We start from the raw sequence: 21,010 nt of genomic DNA, 5'->3' as shown, positions 1-21,010 counted from the left end.
GAAAGCGCAGAGCCAAGTGTGTTCTTGATGTAGCTGTGTGTGAGTGTGTGTTGGTGCTTGTAGTTGATTGTGTGTGGTGTTGGTGGTGTGTGTTGTCTTGTGTGGTGTGTGTTGTGTGTGATGTGTGTGTGTGTGTGTGTGTGTATGTGTAATGTATGTATGTGATGTGTGTGTGTGTGTAGTGTGATGTCGTATAAGTGTATGTATGTTGTGTTGTGTGCTATGTATGTGTGTGTTGTTATGTGTGTAGTGGTGTGTTTGTACGTGTTCCTCTCCAGTATTAGGGAGTGTATTGGTGACTGCAGGAAATGAGGCAGAGCATTTGTTTACGTCAGTCCAAGCTGGTTGGGCCGTAACACAACTACCTCACATTCAATTCACTGCTGTCTCTGAGGAACACCACACACACACACTACACACACACACACCACAACACACACCACACACACTACACACACACACACAACACACAACACAACACACACACACACAACAACACACACACACAGGGACGCATTTGAAAAAACTTCTTTAGTTATTGATCTGCAGTAAGTGAAGTGGATTTACACGACGCCCGGTAACATGCTATTGTGATAAAGGGAATTCCAATCTCATGCTACCCTTGATCTGTACTTATCAGTAACAGCATAAATTATGCGGATCATATAACTTCGCTGCATGGAACCCGGTCCTGAACAAACGTAACAAGAGTACACGTAAGAGTATCGAACAGTAAGAGTACAACAGAAGTAGACCAGGAGTAGCAGAACGAGAGTACAGACAGAACAGTAGAGCACAGTAGAGTACCAGAGACACGTAAGAGTACAGAAAGAACAGTTAGAGCACGATCTAGAGTACAGAACCAGTAGAGTACGAGAACAAGTAACAGTAGATGATCCAGTAGAGTCAGAGACAGTAGAGACAGACAGAATCAGAAGCAGTAGAGCACAGTGTAGTAACAAGTCACAGAACAGAACAGAGAGCACAGTAGAGTACAGTAGAGAGATACAGTAACTACAAACAGTAATGTAGAGTACACAACAGTAAGAGTACAGTAGAGTACAGAACAGTAGAGTAACAGTAGAGTTCAGTAGAGTACAGTTCGGTACAGTACAGTAGAGTACAGTAGAGTATCAGAGTAGTAGAGTATAGTTTCGGTACAGCACAGTAGAGTTACAGAAGAGGACAGAGTAGTAGAGTATAGTTGTACATACACAGCTAGAGTACAGCAGTCAGTAGAGTACAGGTTCGTACAGCACAGTAGAGTACATTCGGTACAGCAAGTAGAGTACAGTTCGGTACAGCACAGTAGAGTACAGAACAGTAGAGTACAGTAGAGTACAGAACAGTAGAGTACAGTAGAGAACAGAATAGTAGAATACAACAGGAATAAAACAGAAACAAGTACAGGAGAGAAACAGAAGTCAGTAAGGTATGATGCTCCGGTAAACAGATGACAGCAAGCTGTTTCCCAACAAGCGCACCTAGCACTGATTGGTGAGAAGAGGTATCAGATAGAAGGGCACTCTGGTAAATTGACATGAGGGCACTTCAAGGGAAGTCTGGACAGAGCCAATTTATGTGTGTTGACAGATAACCAAAAAACAGTTGGAACCACTGAAGTAAGAGGATAGTTCAGTAGAGAGAGAGAGAGAGAGAGAGAGAGAGAGAGAGAGAGAGAGAGAGAGAGAGAGAGAGAGAGAGAGAGAGAGAGAGAGAAAGAGAGAGGAGAGAGAGAGAGAGAGAGAGGAGAGAGGAAATCTCTCCAGACAAAGTGAAGTTGCTCATTTACATCTGATAGCAACAGAACATTTTATTTCAGAGTTTGTCATCTTTATTATATCTCAGAGGCGGTGTCACAATGAGATAGTATAATCTCTCTAACGGTTAGCTCTACTAGAGACGACCTCTCTATTCTGGACCTCTTCCTGTAGCTTGAGTTTCTCCACTCTGTAGTATCTAGCGTTGTATATAATCAATATTGACCTTGACCCAGAGTTGTCACGTTCGTCGTAGTGAGGAGACCAAGGAGCAGCGGGATTTGAATACATTCTTCTTTATTAACGAAGAACACTTAAACAAACTAACAAAACAACAACACGAACGTGAAGCTATAAAACAACGAGTGCTGACATGCAACTACACATAGACACATACCCACAAAACCAAAATGGAAAATGGCAACCTAATAGGATCCCCAAATCAGAGAACAACGATAAACAGCTGTCTCTGATTGGGAACCAATTCAGGCCACCGTAGACCTACAATATACCTAGACTTACAAACACCCCATGACATACAAAAAACCTAGACAAGACAAACAAGCATACCCACTCTCGTCACACCCTGACCTGACCAAAATAATACAGAAAACATAGGTCAGGGCGTGACAAGAGTTGAGTCTGTATCAGTCTCATCTGGATGCTATCAGCTAGCTAGCTAACGTTTTCTTTAACCTCTCTGCTTGGTCAGTTTGATCAGATCTCAAATGTACTTTAGTAATATACACCGAGTGTAACAAACATTAAGGACACCTTCCTAATATTGAGTTGCCCCGTTTGTGTGTGTGTCTGTGTATCCGTGTCCTTATGTGTGTGTGTGTGTGTGTGTGTATCCGTGTCCGTGTGTCTATGTATCCGTGTCCATGTGTGTGTGTGTGTGATATGATTGTAGCAGGTGGCACAGCAGTAGAGATAGTTTATCAGAATGTTGGACCGGATCTCTTTTCTAGTACCACCAGAAATAACCTGCCTAGACGAGACTCACACAGCCCTGTGTGTGTGTGGACGTTGACGTGTCTGTACAGTATTCTGAAGACTGTCTATACTGTGTCTGTATGCTGCATTGGGGCGGCAGGTAGCCTAMTGGTTAGAGCGTTGGACTTGTAAACCGAAAGGTTGCAAGATCGAATCCCCGAGCTGACAAGGTAAACATCTGTCGTTCTACCCCTGAACAAGGCAGTTAACCCACTGTTCCCGGTAGGCTGTCATTGAAAATAAGAATTTGTTCTTAKCTAACTTGCCTAGTTAAATAAAGATAAAATAAAATAAAAAATGCATGTATATTTGTGGGAGAGGGAACCTTTCATTCCTAAGTACAGAACTAGATTGATATTCCTGGAAAGGGCTGGTCTGTCTACAGGGCATACCAGGACCAGGTCATATAGCACTGCTGCTGACGCTCTCCCTCCATACACACTCACACACTGTAACCCCTGTGTCAGAGTCCCAGACATATCTTATGAGTGACAGCGTTCCCCATGCTTGATCACATGATACACAAGGGCAGACAGACAGACACATAGATAGCCAAGCAAGCAGGCAGACAGACAGCCTGCCAGCCAAGCAGGCAGACAGACAGACAGCCTGCCAGCCAAACAGACCGACAGACAGCCTGCCTGCCAGCCAGTCAGCAAAACAGACAGACAGACAGCCAGGGAGAGGGGGGAATGGGTGGCACCTAAAGAGAAGGGGGAGGGAGGTGGGAATGGGTGGCACCTAAAGGGTAGGGGGGAGACGGGACAGACAGAACAATTAGACTTCTTATTTCATTAAATTATTTACTGTTGATTTGCTGTTTTTTATTTTCTACAGTTTTTTTATTCTTTATCTAAATACATTTTAATATTATTGCCTGTCTGTGATCTGAACCCCTCACAGTTGGAGGCGTGTGTGGCCATGCAGTCATGGGTGAACAGGGCGTAGAGGAGGGGGCTGAGCACGCACCCTTATGGGACCCCAGTGTTGAGGATCAGCAAAGTGGAGATGTTGTTTCCTACCTTCACCACCTGGGGGCGGCCCGTCAGGAAGTCCAGAACCCAATTGCACAGGGCGGGGTTGAGACCCAGGGCCTCCAGCTTGATGATGAGCTTGGAGGATACTATGGTGTTGAATGCTGAGATGTAGTCAATGAACAGCATTCTTACATAGGTATTCCTCTTGTCCAGATGGGATAGGGCAGTGTGCAGTACTCATTCTCTCTGTGTCTCTGTCCTACAGAACTCAGTATACTCTCTTTTCCTATTGTTACACTGACTGACTCTCTCTCTCCCTCCCCCCCTCCCCTCCTCCCCTCCCCTCCCCCCTCTCCCTCCCCGTACTCCCTCTCTCCCCTCTCCCTCCCCCTCTCTCCCTTTCCTCCTCTCTCTCCTCTCCCCTCCCTCCCCTCTCTCCCCTCTCCCTCCCCCCTCTCCCCTCTCTCCCCTCTCCCCCCCTCTCCCTCCCGTACTCCCTCTCTCCCCTCTCCCTCCCCCCTCTCCCCTCTCTCCCCTCTCCCTCCCCCCCTCTCCCCTCTCTCCCCTCTCCCCCCCCCTCTCCCTCCCCGTACTCCCTCTCTCCCCTCTCCCTCCCCCCGCTCTCCCTCTCCTCCTCTCTCTCTCCCCTCCAGGAGGGCTACCACTCCTGGCGTCCCAAGGAGAAAGTCCTCCTGGATAGTAACAACAATGAGAACTCGGTTCCCAAAGACTTTGACACTGTTGTTGACAGCAACAGCAACCTCGGGGCGCGGTCACTGTCTCAGCGCCAGCGKARGGCAGGAAARGCCGCCAAACACAAACCGGACAAGGCCCTAAGGCAAGGCATTCTGGGAAAGGCCTTGCCCAATGAGGTCAACGAYGTAATTCAGCAGTACCCTCTTCCTCCACAGCAGCCCAGAGGAGCGGGACTTAAAGATAGCCACGCACACAAACGACCCAAACCACACTCCCAGCTGTCCACTAAACCCGCTAGACCTTCCCCCTCTCCCTCCATCAAAACATCCAATCAGCATCAGCGACATCACCAACCCAGGAAGTCGGTGACTGCGGCTCCTGTGCTGGGGCAGCGGAGGGAGAAYCACCAGTGTGAGATCAGTGGGAAGGAGGCCATCTCGGCTCTGTCGAGAGCCAAGACCAGGGAGTGTCGTCAGCAGATAGCTGAGGTGTACTGCAGACACAAGGAGAGGACACTGATGCCGGAGACCGTCCCTCGATACTGCACCATAGAAGGTGAGTCTCATAGTGAATGCATCCCAAATGGAACCATATTACCTATGTAGAGACCTACGGCTCCTGGTGAAAACTAGTGCACTGTATCATAATCACCTATTCCCCAAGTACACCGGGAATGTGCCTCAGTGAGAAGGTGCTGCCTCAGTGAGAAGGTGCTGCCTTAGTGAGAAGGGGCTGCCTTGGTGAGAAGTGACTGCCTCGGTGAGAAGGTGCTGCCTCGGTGAGAAGGTGCTGCCTCGGTGAGAAGGTGCTGCCTTGGTGACAAGGTGCTGGCTTAGTGAGAAGGTGCTGCCTCAGTGAGAAGGTGCTGCCTTGGTGACAAGGTGCTGGCTTAGTGAGAAGGTGCTGCCAGTAATAGACAATAGACAAACAGAACACAGACGTCAAACAGAATAGACAATATCAGAGCAATAAACATAAAACATACAACTCTGGAGTAGAGGCTGATTACAGGGGGAATGTACCATTTACAGAGCGGATATACACTGAGTGGACAAAACATTAGTAATGAATCCAGGTCAAAGCTATGATCCCTTATTGATGTTACTTGTTAAATCCACTTCAATCAGTGTAGATGAGACAGGTTGAAGAAGGATTTTTAAGCCTTGAGACAATTGAGACATGGATTGTGTCTGTGTGCCATTCAGAGGGTAAATGGGCAAGACAAAATATTTAAGTGATTTTGAACAGGGTATGGTAGTAGGTGCCATGTACACCAGTTTGTGTCAAGAACTGCAACACAGCTGGGTTTTTCACGCTCAACAGTTTCCTCTGTTTACCAAGAATGGTCCACCACAGAAAGGACATCCAGCCAACTGGACACCACTGTGGGAAGCATTGGAGTCCACATGGGCCAGCATCCCTGTGGAACGCTTTCAACACCTTGTAGAGTCCATGCCCCGACAAATTGAGGCTGTTCTGAAGGCAAACGGGGGTGCAACTCAATATTAGAGAGGTGTTCCTAATATTTTGTACAGTCAGTGTATCTATATTCTTTTAAGTGAGAAGTAGGCTTTGGTCTGAACCCGAAAAAGAAAGGAAATTCACAATGCGTACTTCATCCATGCACTACCAAGGTGTTCCAGCACAAAGCTTTGACCTACTACAGCAGCTAAATCGGTGTATTGTTCTTCCAACAATGTGTAGGCAGGTTGCTTAGGAATCAAACCTTCTCAAACAGCCTAATTCATATTCTTCGAGGAGGTGCTCTGACAATAGTGTGATTTGTACCGCATACAAGGGAGTGTATTGTATTCCTCCCACTTAGAAATGGGTCACTTAGAAATGTCGTTGTTTTTGAAAGAAAAGCTTTTTCTTGTCCATTAAAATAACATCAAATTGATCAGAAATACAGTGCTGACATTGTTAATGTTGTACATGGGGCGGCAGGTAGCCTAGTGCGTTGGGCCAGTAATCGAAAGGTTGCTAGATCAAATCCCCGAGCTGACAAGGTAAAAATCTGTCATTCTACCCCTGAACAAGGCAGTTAATCCACTGTTTCTAGGCCGTCATTGTAAATAAGAATTTGTTCTTAACTGACTTGCCTAGTAATAAAAAATAAAAAAATGATGTAAATGACTATTGTAGCTAGAAACAGCAGATTTTTAATGGAATATCTACACAGGCGTGTTTTRCAATGGCACGTTGTGTTAGCTAATCCAAGTTTATCATTTTAAAAGGCTAATTGATCATTAGAAAACCCTTTTGCAATTATATTGATTTGTTGCAATTATGTTGCAATTATTATGTATCTGGAGCATCAGTATTTGTGGGTTCGATTACAGGCTCAAAATGTCCAGAAACAAATAACTTTCTTCTGAAACTCGTCAGTCTATTCTTGTTCTGAGAAATGAAGGCTATTCCATGAGAGAAATTGCCAAGAAACTGAAGATCTCGTACAACGCTGTGTACTACTCCCTTCACAGAACAGCATAAACGGAACCCTCGGGAGAGTCCTGACTTTTGTCTCCACGGTGACAAGGACTCTTTCCCTCCCTCTGTCTTTCAATTTTTGCACAAAATTTGAGAGAAATGGGATGTTTCTGGGATCTTTTACTTCAGCTCATGAAACACTTTACATGTTGCCTTTATATTTCTGGTCAGTGTAAATATAAGAAATAAATGCTATTTCAAACGGTTATTACAGCGACCGCGGTCATTTGGCTGGCCAATCACCATCATCCAAAGTACCGTGACCGTCACAGCCCTGTAATATAATGAATAGAACGGGCTTGGAACCTCTCACTCTATTCATTCTATTTCTATGTCAGCACATGCGGTCAGGAGTGGAGGAGGAAAGGAGAAAATGTGCGTCTAAAAATGGCTACATGTTATTACTTTTTTGTTGCTATTTGAACGGTTAGGACAGAGACCACAGTCATTTGGCTGGACAATTACCCTCATCCAGAATTACATGACCGCCACAGTCATTTGGCTGGACAATTACCCTCATCCAGAATTACATGACCGCCACAGTTGTACTTGTTTCCTTACCTTGTCTCCTCTCCTTGTCTCCTATCCTTGTCATATATCTTTGTCTCCTCCCCTTGTCACCTCTCCTTGTCACCTAACCTTGTCTCCTTGTCACCTATCCTTGTCTCCTTGCCGTGTCTCCTCTCCTTGTCTCCTCTCCATGTCTCCTCTCCATGTCTCCTACCCTTGTCTCCTCCCCTTGTCACCTCTCCTTGTCTCCCCTCCTTGTCACCTATCCTTTCCTCCTTGCTTAGTCTCCTCGCCGTGTCTCCTCCCCTTGTCTCCTCCCCTTGTCACCTCTCCTTGTATCCTCTCCTTGTCTTTTCTCCTTGTCACCTCGCCATCCCCAGAGGGAAGAGAAAGACAGAGGGAGGGAAAGAGTACTTGTCACCCTGGAGACAGAAGTCAGGGCTCTCCCGAGGGTTCCGTCTAGAACTCCCCAGGGAGGCTGCCTTGCCAGTGCCTGATCTATTTAGGGAACATTCCACCACATGCACTGCTCTATGGCTGTGTCCCAAACACCACCTTGTTCACTTTATACTACATTCTGGTAAAAAAAAAAAGTAGTGCACTATATAGGGCATAGGGTGCCATTTGAGCTGCAGAGTATACTACTCTTCTCACTATAGGGCAGTGCCCACGCCAAGCCAGTGTAATTACACACTAGTTAGTACAGGAGTTAGATAGAGAAGTGCTGAGTAAAGCCTGAGGGGGGGGGGGGGGGGTGAGCTTGACTAAAGATAGACTTTGTCATCCAACCGCCCAGAAAGTTTAAGGTTTAGATTCTGCGTTTAATTTATATGATTATACGTCTCTTTGATGATGCAGTAAGGGAGAGGAGAGGATATCTATAGCTTTAGAATGACTGGATGGTGCTGGCTGGCTGGTTTTGGCTGGCTGCCTGGGTGACTAGTGTTGGCTGGCTGGCTAGTTGGCTGGGTTGTCCTAGGGCTAAAGTTAAATGTCCAGAATAGCAGGAAGGTAAAAACCTCAAATAAAATAGTATTTGTCATATGTGCCAAATACAACAGGTGTAGACTTTACCCTGAAATACTTACTTACGAGCCCTTATTCAACAATGCAGATTAGAACCAGGGACTGTAGTGACGCCTCTTGCACTGAGATGCAGTGCCTTAGACCGCTGCGCCACTCGGGAGCCCACTACTGCCCCGTTGATGTGGATGGGTGTGTGCTCGCCCCTCCATTTCCTTTAGTCCTCGATCAGCTCCAGGTCTCTGACATCCTCCCTGTAGGCTGTCTCATCGTCGTCGGTGATCAGGCCTACCACCGTTGTGTCAGCAAACTTGATAATGGTGTTGGAGTTGTGCGTTACCACACAGTTGTGGGTGAAGAGAGAGTACAGGAGGGTACTAAGCACACACCCCTGAGGGGCCCACATGTTGAGGGTCATCGTGGCAGATGTGTTGTTACCTACCCTCACCACCTGGGGGCGGCTCGTCAGAAAGTCCAGGATCCAGTTGCAGAGGGAGGTGTTCAGTCCCAGGGTCCCGAGCTTGGTGATGAGCTTCGAGGGGACTATGGTGTTGAACGCTGAGCTGTAGTCAATGAAAAGCATTCTCACATAGGTATTCCTCTTGTCTAGGTGGGAGAGAGCAGTGTAGAGTGCAATAGAGATAGCGTGATCTGTTGGGGCGGTATGTGAATTGGAGTGGGTCCAGGGTGTGCTACGGGACAATAGTTATTTAGGCAGGTTACCTTTGAGTTTTTAGGAACAGGGACAATGTTGGTCTGCTTGAAACATGTTGGGATTACAGACTGGGACTAAGGAATGTTGAAAATGGCTGTGAAGACACTTGCCAGCTGATCTGCGTATGCTCTGAGAACACGCCCTGGTATTCTGTCTGATCCAGCGGCCTTGCGAGTGTTAACCTGTTTAAAAGTCTTATTCACATCGGCTACGGAGAGCGAGATCACACAGTTGTCCGGGACAGCAGGGGCTCTCATGCCTGGCTCAGTGTTGTTTGCCTCGAAGCGAGCATAGAAGGCCTTAAGCTAGTCTGGGAGGTTTGTGTCATTGGGCAAATCACGATTGGATTTCCCTTTGTAGTCTGTAGTAGTCTGCAAAACCTGCCACATCCGACGAGCTTCGAAAGCTGGTGTAGTAGGATATTTGATGGCTCGTCAGAGGTCGTAGCAGGCTTTCTTATAAGAGTCAATGTCCATGTCATTTTTCCTTCAAAGTGCTAGCTCTAGCCTTTAGCACGGATACTGCCTGTAATCCATGGCCTTTGATACGTATCTATGGTCACTGTGGGGACGACGTCGTTGATAAACTTTTTGATGAAGATCGTGACGGTATTGGCTGGCTGGCTAGTTGGCTGAATAGTGTTGGCTGGCTGGGTTGTCCTAGGGCTAAAGCTAAATGTCCAGCGTAGCAGGAAGGTAAAAACCTCAAATAAAATAGTATTTGTCATATGTGCCAAATACAACAGGTGTAGACTTTACCCTGAAATGCTTACTTACGAGCCTGTATTCAACAATGCAGATTAGAACCAGGGACTGTAGTGACGCCTCTTGCACTGAGATGCAGTGCCTTAGACCGCTGCGCCACTCGGGAGCCCACTAGGGCAGACCACTACTGCCCTGTAGTAGTGGGCAGGTAAAAACCTAGGAAGGTAAAAACCTACTGTTTTCACAACGCCCCAGTGTAGCAGGAAGGTAAAAACCTACTGTTTTCACAACGCCCCAGTGCTAGCAGGATAGGTAAAACCTACTGTTTTTACAACGCCACAAGTGTCGCAGAAGCGTTAACACCTACTGGTTTTCACACGCCAGTTGTACTAGCACGGAAGGTAAAAATACTGCTTTCAAACGCCCCGTGTGCGGAAGATAAATCATACTGTTTCACAGCGGCGAGACCAGTGCTCCAGGAGTTAAAACCTATTGTTTCAAACGCCAGTGTAGCAGGAAGGTATAAACGTACTGTTTTCACAACGCCCAGTGTAGCAGCGAAGTTAAAATCCTACTGTTTTCACACGCCAGGTGTAGCAGGAAGTTTAAAAACCTACTGTTTCACAACGCCTCCAGTGTAGCAGGAAGTTAAAAACCTACTGTTTCACAACGCATAGTGTAGCAGGAAGTTAAAAAACTACTGTTTTCACTCGCCAGTGTAGCAGGAAGTTAAAACTACTGTTTTCAACAACGCTGTGTAGCAGGAAAGTTTAAAAACCTACTGTTTTCAACAACGCCCAGTGTAGCAGGTAAGAGTTAAAACCTACTGTTTCACAAGCTCCCAGTGTAGCAGGAAGTAAACTACTGTTCACAAGACCCAGTGAGTATGCAGGAAGTTAACCTGACTGTTTTCCAAACGCCAGTGTAGCAGGAAGTTAAAAACTCACCTGTTTTCACAACGCTCTACGTGTGTGCAGGAAGTTAAAAACCTACTGTTTTCACAACGCCAGTGTAGCGGAAGTTAAAAACATGTTTTAGGGCAGTGTATCGATCCCCTGTATCAGGCCATTGCTGCGTGCGTCCAGAGGGGCCTAACAGGGCGCGTGGTGCTGGGAGAGAGGGATATTTATGCACACAGGGTAGACTTACACCTACCACATGTAAGAGGTGGAAGAGTGTGTGTGTGTGTGTGCACACTCGTCGCGTGTGTGTGTGTGTGTGTGTGTGTGTAATGCGTGCATGTGTGTGTGTGGGTGTGTGTGTGTTTGTGTGTGTGCAAGCGTGTGTGTGTATGTGTGTGTGTGTGTGTGTGTGTGTGTGTGTTGTGTGTGTGTGTGTGTGTGTGGTGTGTGTGTGTGTGTGTGTGTGTGTGTGTGTTGTGTGTGTGTGTGTGTGTGTGTGGTGTGTGTGTGTGTGTGTGTGTGCGTGTGTGTGTGGGGGGAGTAATGGAAGGGTGGATGGACGACTGAAAGGGAGGAAGAGTGGAAAGGAGTGAGAGTTTAGTAAAAGTTTGCAACAAATAAATACTTCTTCCCTCCATACTGAGAAGTCACCATAAACATCAACATACTTCTCCTCCATACTGAGAAGTCACATCTAAACATCAACATACTTCTCTCCATACTGAGCAGTCACCATCTAAACATAAACATACATGAGAAGTCACCATCTAAACATCAACATACACCTCTCCATACTGAGAAGTCACATCTAAACATCAACATACTACCTCTCCATACTGAGAAGTCACCATCTAAACATCAACATACTACCTCTCCATACTGAGAAGTCCAATCTAAACATCAACATACTACCTCTCTCATACTGGAGAAGTCACCATCTAAACAATCAACTACTACCTTCTCCATACTGAAGAGTCACCATCTAAACATGAACATACTTTCTCCATACTGAGAAGTTCACCATCTAAACATGAACATACTGAGAAGTCCCATCTAAACATGAACATACTTGAGAGTCACCATCTACACATCAACATACTGAGAAGTTCACCATCTAAACATCAACATAACTGAGAAGTCCACAATCTAAACATCAACAATACTGAGAAGTCACCATCTAAACATCAACATACTTCTCCTCCATACTGAGAAGTCACATCTAAACATCAACATACTGAGAAGTCACCATCTAAACATAACATACTGAGAAGTCACATCTAAACATCACATACTTTCTCATACTGAGAAGTCCCACAATCATACGAGAAGTCAATACCTTGAGAAGTCACCATCTAAACATAACACATACTGAGAAGTCATCTAAATAACATACTCTCTCCATACTGAAGAAGTACCAATCTAAACATCAACATACTGAGAAGTCCCATCTAAACATCAACATACTGAGAGTCACATCTAACATACACTACTCTCATACTGAGAAGTCACACTAAATAACTATACCTTCATACTGGAAGTCACATCTAAACATCAACATACTACTTCCATACTGAGAAGTCACCATCTAAACATGAACTACTGAGAAGTCACCATCTAAACATCAACATACTGAGAGTCACCATCTAAACATCAACATACTGAGAAGTCACCATCTAACATCAACATACTCTCTCCTCCATACTGAGAAGTCACATCTAAACATAACATACTGGAAGTCACCATCTAAACATCAACTATGAGAAGTCACCATCTAAACATCACTACTTCTCTCCATACTGAGAAGTCACCATCTAACATCAACATACTGAAAAGTCACCAATCTAAACATCAACATAATTCTCTCCATAATGAGAAGTCACCATCTAACATCAACATAACTGAGAAGTCACCATCTAAACATCAACACTACCTCATACTGAGAAGTCACCATCTAAACATCATAAACTAATCTCCATACTGAGAAGTCACAATCTAACATCACATACCACTCTCATACTCGAGAATACCATCTACATGAACATACTGAGAAGTCACCATCTAACACATCAACATACTGAGAATCACCATCTAAACATCAACATACTGAGAAGTCCCATCTAAACATCATCATCTGAGAAGTCATATCTAAACATCAACATACTGAGAAGTCACCATCTAAACATCAACATACTGAGAAGTCACCATCTAAACATCAACATACTTCTCCTCCACATACTGAGAAGTCATCATCTAAACATCAATACTGAAGAAGTACACCATCTACAACATCAACATACTGAGAAGTCACCATTCTAAACATCAACATACTTCTCCTCCCATACTGAGAAGTACCATCTAAAACATCAACATATCATCTCCTCCATACTGAGAAGATCACATCTAAACTCAACATACCATCTCCATACTGAGAAGTCCCATCTACCAACTCGGAACATCATCTTCTCCTCCCTACTGAGAAAGTCCATCATTAATGCCCAGTTGGGTTGTCCCGATTTGGATCTTTTGGTACAGCCATCCCTATTCTGATTATAGCTGTTGTTGTCACATACGGGGGTCTGGAAACGATTCTCTGTCCTTAAATACTGTGCAGTGATTCCCAACTAGAATGAAAAGCCTAAATGAGTATAACATCCTGGCATTTAATGCATACACAACTATAGAAATGACACTTTCTATAAAACGTTCTATTTGTGCACTCTACTTTTTAACAACAGAATTCTTTAGTAATAAAGTTACCCCTGTCTTCTTCCTACCTGCTGTGTGTGTTGTGTGTGTGGTGTGTGTGTGTGTGTGTGTGTTGTGTGTGTTGTGTGTGTGTGTGTGTGTTGTGTGTGTGTGTGTGTGTGTGTGTGTGTGTGTGTGTGTGTGTGTGTGGTGTGTCTCCCAGGTAAGGCCAAATGTGAATGTACAGTGGGATGAGGGCTCAGAGCAGACTGCCCCCTGCCTGTGCCTGTTTCGCGTGGTCTTCGTCTTGGTGGTCCATGCAGAGCGTCTCGGCAGTTCCAACGCCTGTTCAAGGCCATCTACCACACTTCACACTATACAAATATACATGTAGACAGGTAAGGTCATCTACCACACCTCACACTACTACTATATACATGTAGACCAGGTAAGGTCATCTACACACCCACACTACTACTATATACATGTAGACTACTACAGACCATCTACCATACCCTCACACTAACTACTATATACTGTAGACTACTCCAGACCATCTACACACCTCACACTACTACTAATACAATGTAGACCAGGTAAGGGTCATCTACCATACTCAACACTACTATATACTATGTAGAACCAGGTAAGGTCATCTACCATCCTCAACACTACTGACTATATAACATGTAGACTCACAAGACCCATCTACCATACTCACAACTACTACTATATTACATTTAGACCTGGTAAGGTAATCTACCACACCTCCAACTACTACTGATATACAATGTAGCACTACTACTAAGACCATCTACCACACCTCACACTAACTACTCATATACATGTAGACTACTACAGACATTCTACATATACACACACTACTATATACCGATGTAGACACAAGGTAAAAGGTCAATCTACCAAACACCTCTAACACTTACTTCATTATATACAACTTAATAAAACTAAACAACAATGTTTAACCGTAGGTCATCGTAGTAATCACTACCTCACACTACTACTAATATACATGTAAGACAGGCTAACGTCATCTACATACCTCACACTACTACTATTATACTACATGTAGATACACAGGTAAGTCATCTACATACTCAACACTACTACTATATACATGTAGACCTAGTAAGCATCTACCATTACCTCACATACTACTATAATACATGTAGACTAACTACAGACCATTGCCATACCTCACACTACTAACTATATACATGTAGATACTACAGACCATCTTCCAACAACCTCACACTACTACTATATACATGTAGACTACTATAGAACCATTACCATACCTCACACTACTATTATATACAAGTAGAACTACTACAGAGTCATCTACCATACCTCACACTACTACTATATACATGTAAGACTATCTACAGACTCTTCAATACTACCTACTTTATATACATGTAGACTACTACAGACTCATTAAACCTCACACTATATATATACATGTAGACTACTACAGACATTACTACTCACACTATACTATATACATTAGCCATAAGGTACTACCATACTCACACTACTATACTATATACGTGTGACTACACAGCCTTGCACTCACACTACTATATATACAGTAGACTACTAGAGACCATCTACATACTCACACTACTATTATATACAGTGCATTCGTAAAGTTTTCAGACACCCTCACTTTTTACACATGGATTATTCTATATTGATTACATTAATTGTTTTCCTCATCGCATCTACATACAATACTCCATAATGACAAGAACAAAAAGGTTTTTAAGAAAATTTTTGTAAATTTATTAACAAAAAAAGTCTTCAGACCTCTTTGCTATGAGACTTGAAATTGAGTTCAGGTGCATCCTGTTTCCATTGATCATCCTTGAGAAGTTTCTACAAACTTGATTGAGTCCACCCTGTGGTAAATTCAATTGATTGGACATGATTTGGAAAGGCACACACCTGTCTATATAAGGTCCCACAGTGGCCAGTGCATGTCAGAACACTGTGGCCTCCATCATTCTTAAATGGAAGAAGTTTGGGGCAGCGGTCTAAGGCACTGCATCTCAGTGCTCGAGGCGTCACTACAGACACCCTGGTTCAAATCCAGGTTGCACAACAACCGGACGTGATTGGAAGCCCAATAGGGCGGCGCACAATTGGCCCAGCATCGTCTGGGTTTGGCCGGTGTAGGTCATCATTGTAAATAAGAATTTGTTCTTAACTGACTTGCCTAGTTAAATAAAGGTAAATAAAATACAATATAAAAATCCTAGAGCTGGCTGCGTGACAAACTGAGAATCGGGGGAAGAAGGGCCTTGGTCAGGAAGGTGACCAGAACCCAATGGTCGCTCTGACAGAGCTCCAGAGTTCTCTGTGGAGATGGGAGAATTCCAGAAGGACAAACCATTCTCTGACAGCAATCCACCAATCAGGCCTTTATGGTAGAGTGGCCAGATGGAAGCCACTCCTCAGTAACAAGGCAATGACAGCCCTTGGAGTTTGCCAAAAGCACCTAAAGGACTTCAGACCATGAGAAACAAGATTATTCTGGTCTGATGGAACCAAGATCAAAAAGTCTTTGGCCTGAATGCAAGCGTCATGTCTGGACATTCACTCTGAATGTCCTTGGAGTGGCCAAGCCGAAACCCAGACATTCACCTCTGAATGTCTTCCGAGTGGCCCAGCCAGAACCCAGACATTCACCTCTGAAATGTCTTGGAGTTGGCCAGCCAGAACCCGACTATTCACCTCTGAATGTCCTTGAGTGGCCCAGCAGAACCCAGACATTCACCTCTGAATGTCCTTGAGTGGCCAGCACAGACCCAGACATTCACTCTGAATGTCCTTGAGTGGCCCGAGACCAGACTTCACCCTGAATGTCCTTGAGTGCAGCCAGAACCAGACATTCACCTCTGAATGTCTTGAGTGGCCCAGCAGAAACCCAGCCAGACCCAGACATGAACCCGATCGACCATCTCTGGAAAGACCTGAAAATAGCTCTGCAGCGACGATCCCCTCCACCTGACAGAGCTTGAGAGGATTTGCAGAGAAGAATGGGAGAAAATCCAAATACAGCAAAGGTGTGCCAAGCTTGTAGCGTCAATACCCAAGAAGACTCAAGGTTGTAGTCGCTGCAAAGCTGCTTCAACAAAGTACTGAGTAAAGGGTCTGAAAATTTGTGTAAATTTGATTTTTCCTGTTTTTTGCTTCGTCATTATGAGGTATTGTGTGTAGATTGATGAGGGGGGAAACAAAACAATTTAATCCATTTTAGAATAAGGCTGTAAACGTAAACAATATGTAGAAAAAGTCAAGGGTCGATAATTTCCGAATGCACTGTACGTGTAGACCAGGTAAACCTGTAGACCAGGTAAACATGTAGACCAGGTAAACCTGCAGACCAGGTAAACATGTAGACCAGGTAAACCTGTAGACCAGGTAAACCTGTAGACCAGGTAAACCTGTAGACCAGGTAAACATGTAGACCAGGTAAACCTGTAGACCAGGTAAACTTGTAGACCAGGTAAACATGTAGACCAGGTAAACCTGTAGACCAGGTAAACTTGTAGACCAGGTAAACTTGTAGACCAGGTAAACCTGTAGACCAGGTCAACCTGTAGACCAGGTAAACATGTAGACCAGGTAAACATGTAGACCAGGTAAACCTGTAGACTAGGTCAACCTGTGGTCCAGGTCAACCTGTAGACCAGGTCAACCTGTAGACCAGGTCAACCTGTAGACCAGGTCAACCTGTAGACCAGGTCAACCTGCAGACCAGGTAAACATGTAGACCTCTATTAATTTACCCAATACCTTTCTTCCCTTCCCCCAGCGTTCCAACTACCTCCACAGACAGGTGGGGGCTCTAGCGAGCCAGTATTCCAACGTCCGTGTTACTTCCTGGAGGATGTCCACCATTTGGGGCGGGGCGAGCTTGCTCACCATGTACCTGCGTAGCATGGACGACCTTCTCAAGATGGCCGACTGGAATTGGGACTTCTTCATCAACCTCAGTGCAGCCGACTACCCTATCAGGTGGGCATGGAGTGCTCTGGTCAAAAGTAGTGTGCTATATAGGGAATAGGGCTCATAGGTCTCCAGTCTAAAGTAGTGCACTATATAGGGAATAGGGCCCACAAACACACACACACAGAATTCCACATAATGGCGGAAGTTAGTCTGACAGAAGGTCCTGAGTCACTAAGTTCTCTCTACTTTCAACTGGATCTCTTATTGAAGTGAACCAATCCCATGAGCCCCACGGCCCACTGGACAAAATCCATTCCACGTCAATACCCAGTGATGACATCAGAGTTGACACGGATCCCAGCGTGCTGCGTTTGTGTGTGTGATCGATGAGAGTGACGCACACACACCACACACACACACTTCTCATAATGTGTGTGTGTGTGTGTGTGTGTGTGTGTGTGTGTGTGTGTGTGTGTGTGTGTGTGTCTGAATGTGTCTGAATGTGTCTGCTAACGTTACCTTCAATCAGAAGATCTCAAACACAGACCTCCACAAGTCTGGTTCATCCTTGGAGCAATTTCCCAAATGCTCTGAAGGTAGCACGTCATCTGTACAAACAATAGTACGCAAGTTATAAACACCATGGGACCAGCAGCCGTCAAACCGCTCAGGAAGGAGACGCGTTCTGTCTCCTAGAGATGAATGTACTTTGGTGCGAAAAGTGCAAATCAAATCCAGAACAACAGCAAACGACTTGTGAAGATGCTGAGGAAACGGCCCAAAAAGAATCTATATCCACGAAAACGAGTCCTATATCAACATAACCTGTAATGTCGCTCAGCAAGGAAAAGCCACTGCTCCAAAACCACCATAAAAAAGCCAGACTACGGTTTGCAACTGCACATGGGGACAAAGATCGTACTTTTTGGAGAAATGTCCTCTGGTTCTTGATGAAACAAAAATAAAACGTTTGGCAATAATGACCATCGTTATGTTGGAGGAAAAAGGGGAGGCTTGCAAGCCAACGAACACCATCCAACCTGAAGCACGGGGGTGCGACATCATGTTGTGGGTGCTTTCTGCAGGAGGGACTGTCACTTCACAAAATGAGTGGCATCATGAGCAGGAAAATTATGTGATATATTGAAGCAACATCTCAAGACATCAGTTGGAAAGTTAAAGCTTGGTTGCAAATGGTCTTCCAAATGGACAATGACCCCAAGCATACTTCCAAAGTTGTGCAAAATGGCTAAAGACAACAAAAGTCAATTGGAGTGCCATCACCAATTCCTGACCTCAATCCTATAGAAAATTTTGGCAGAACTGAAAAAGTGTGTGCGAGCAAGGCCTACAAACCTGAACAGTACACAGCTCGTCAGGAGGAATGGGCCAAAATTCACCCAACTTATTTGGAAGCTTGTGGAAGCTACCCAAAACATTTGACCCAAGTTTTAACAATTAAAGGCAATGCTACCAAATATAAATTGAGTGTATGTAAACTTCGACCCACTGGGAATGTGATAAAGAAATAAAAGCTTGAAATAAATCAAGTTCTCTCACTATTATTCTGAATGTCAATTCTTAAAAATATCACAGGTGATCCTAACTGTACCTAAGGCAAGGCATTCTCATACCTAGAGAATTAAATGTCGAGATTTGAAAAAAACTAGGTGTGCTAATGCATTGGCTAAAGGTATGTAACTTCCCACTTACAACTGTATGTATCGTGTATCTTTGCAGAGATACGCCCTAGTACCATTTGACCTCATCAACCCTGACATCTGCACCCCCCACATCAGACAAGTACTCACCATATCACATCAATAAACACTGACGATTATACTTCTTTCTCTCTCCATCCTCTCTCCCTTTCACTTCTACCATCCCTCTGCCCTTCGTTATCCCTTCTCTCTCTCCGCTCGTCCAATCTATCGCGTTTTCGATATGCTAGTCTCCTTTTCGTTCTCGCCCCTCCCCTCTCTCTCCTCTGCCCTTCTCCCCACCACAAGCACAAATTCTTTCCCAGCCTAGCTGTTTTTCGCCCCGTAAATGAGCTACTGAACCAGGAATGTTTACCCAGCTCTGGACAGCTGTCCCAATAATCAGCACCTAATTCCAACAGTTGTGTCGTGGAATTATACAGCAGATTAGTAGCAGTCTACCAACAATGCACAGCACACATGAGCTATCTAAGTGAGATACACACAACGTACACACATCGGGACACTTACCACACACACCACACTACCAAGGTGTACACACACACCACACACACAAACAGATATCACACTACAACACTTCATGCACCTACACACCACACATTTAGACGCTAACATCTATTAACCACAATGCCACAAACATCACACTTAGGCAACACACAAGAGCTATCACACAACACACACACACACACAGATACACACACACAAACAGAATACTAGCAAATACCGATCTCTTCTCTCCTCCAGTGCAATCCCATGTTCCTCTACTATAAACAACTTTGATCCCTCCCACACGATGAACATCCCAGTTCTCTACTATATTATACAACCTCACTATCCTCCATCCTCACACGAGACCCCATTGGGCTAACCCCAGTCGCCACGGGAAATAGTGTCATCGATGATGCACATGACTATTAAGCCAGGCCTATCAGCACTATGCCCAGCTCAGCTCTTACTACCACGCCTTTCTCCACTACGCGAATGGGCCTAATACTACAGTAGCCCCACCGCACTGCCAAGCCACCACATTATTACATTATCAAACCCCACAACAGGCTTGCAGGAAGGGGGTTTTCTAGTCCGGAAGTGTGGATGTTTGGTGTGCCTCATGATGCTACATCTCATTTTTGAAGACCTGCAACTGGATGGTGTCTTCGCGTTGCGTGTCTTCAAGTCTTAGCACAAAGACACTACCTGCTAACACTACAAATATGCATAGATGCCATTTACTCCTCTTGGGCAAATCCAACACATCACTGATCCACTGAGTACCACCCTTCATTATCAAGCAGGTGTGTGCCGGTGCGGCTACTCTATTCATTATCGAGTAATTCGCTTGTAATCGATCTGAAGTACTCTCAAGCGCTTGCTCTCCTTAGTTTTATCAAAACATACGACAACAAGAAATAGACGAAAGTACACCACAGAACACAGTCCTAGATGAAAAAACCTGTTCCAGTCTGCTTTCCAACCAGACACTGAATTGAATTCACTCTTTCAGGCGAGACGATAACCCTACAACTACAAGTGACCAATATGACTATTACACTGGAGTTGCTCACCAAAAGACAGTGAATGTTCCTGGGCCTAGTTACGAGTTTGCGCGCAACTCTAAAATGCTCTACTCTGAAGATTTCTATGCATAGACTGAAAATGGCTTCTAACCAATGTTATCCAACCAACCTAACCTATGAAGCTGAAGAGATTAAGAAAGGAAAAATAATAATGTCAATTTATTCACTCATCCAAAAAGTGTGCGGTAAATCTCTATATAACTCTTCTTAACCCAGAAACCTCTCTCACACTCTTAATGGACTTTACCCAAAACAACGTTCAGCAGCCTCCATTAAACC

General features: G+C 44.7%; 1 pseudogene; it reads left to right on the top strand.

Annotated features, from left to right (window-relative positions):
• LOC112073047 (xylosyltransferase 1-like) overlaps positions 1–21,010 on the top strand; it is a 42,524-nt pseudogene that overhangs the window by 11,007 nt on the left and 10,507 nt on the right.

The sequence above is a fragment of the Salvelinus sp. IW2-2015 genome, unplaced genomic scaffold, assembly GCF_002910315.2.
Source record: "Salvelinus sp. IW2-2015 unplaced genomic scaffold, ASM291031v2 Un_scaffold2131, whole genome shotgun sequence".
Taxonomy (NCBI): Eukaryota; Metazoa; Chordata; class Actinopteri; order Salmoniformes; family Salmonidae; genus Salvelinus; species Salvelinus sp. IW2-2015.
The sequence above is the reverse complement of the archived record's forward strand: the minus strand, read 5'-3'. Positions and strand labels throughout refer to the sequence as shown.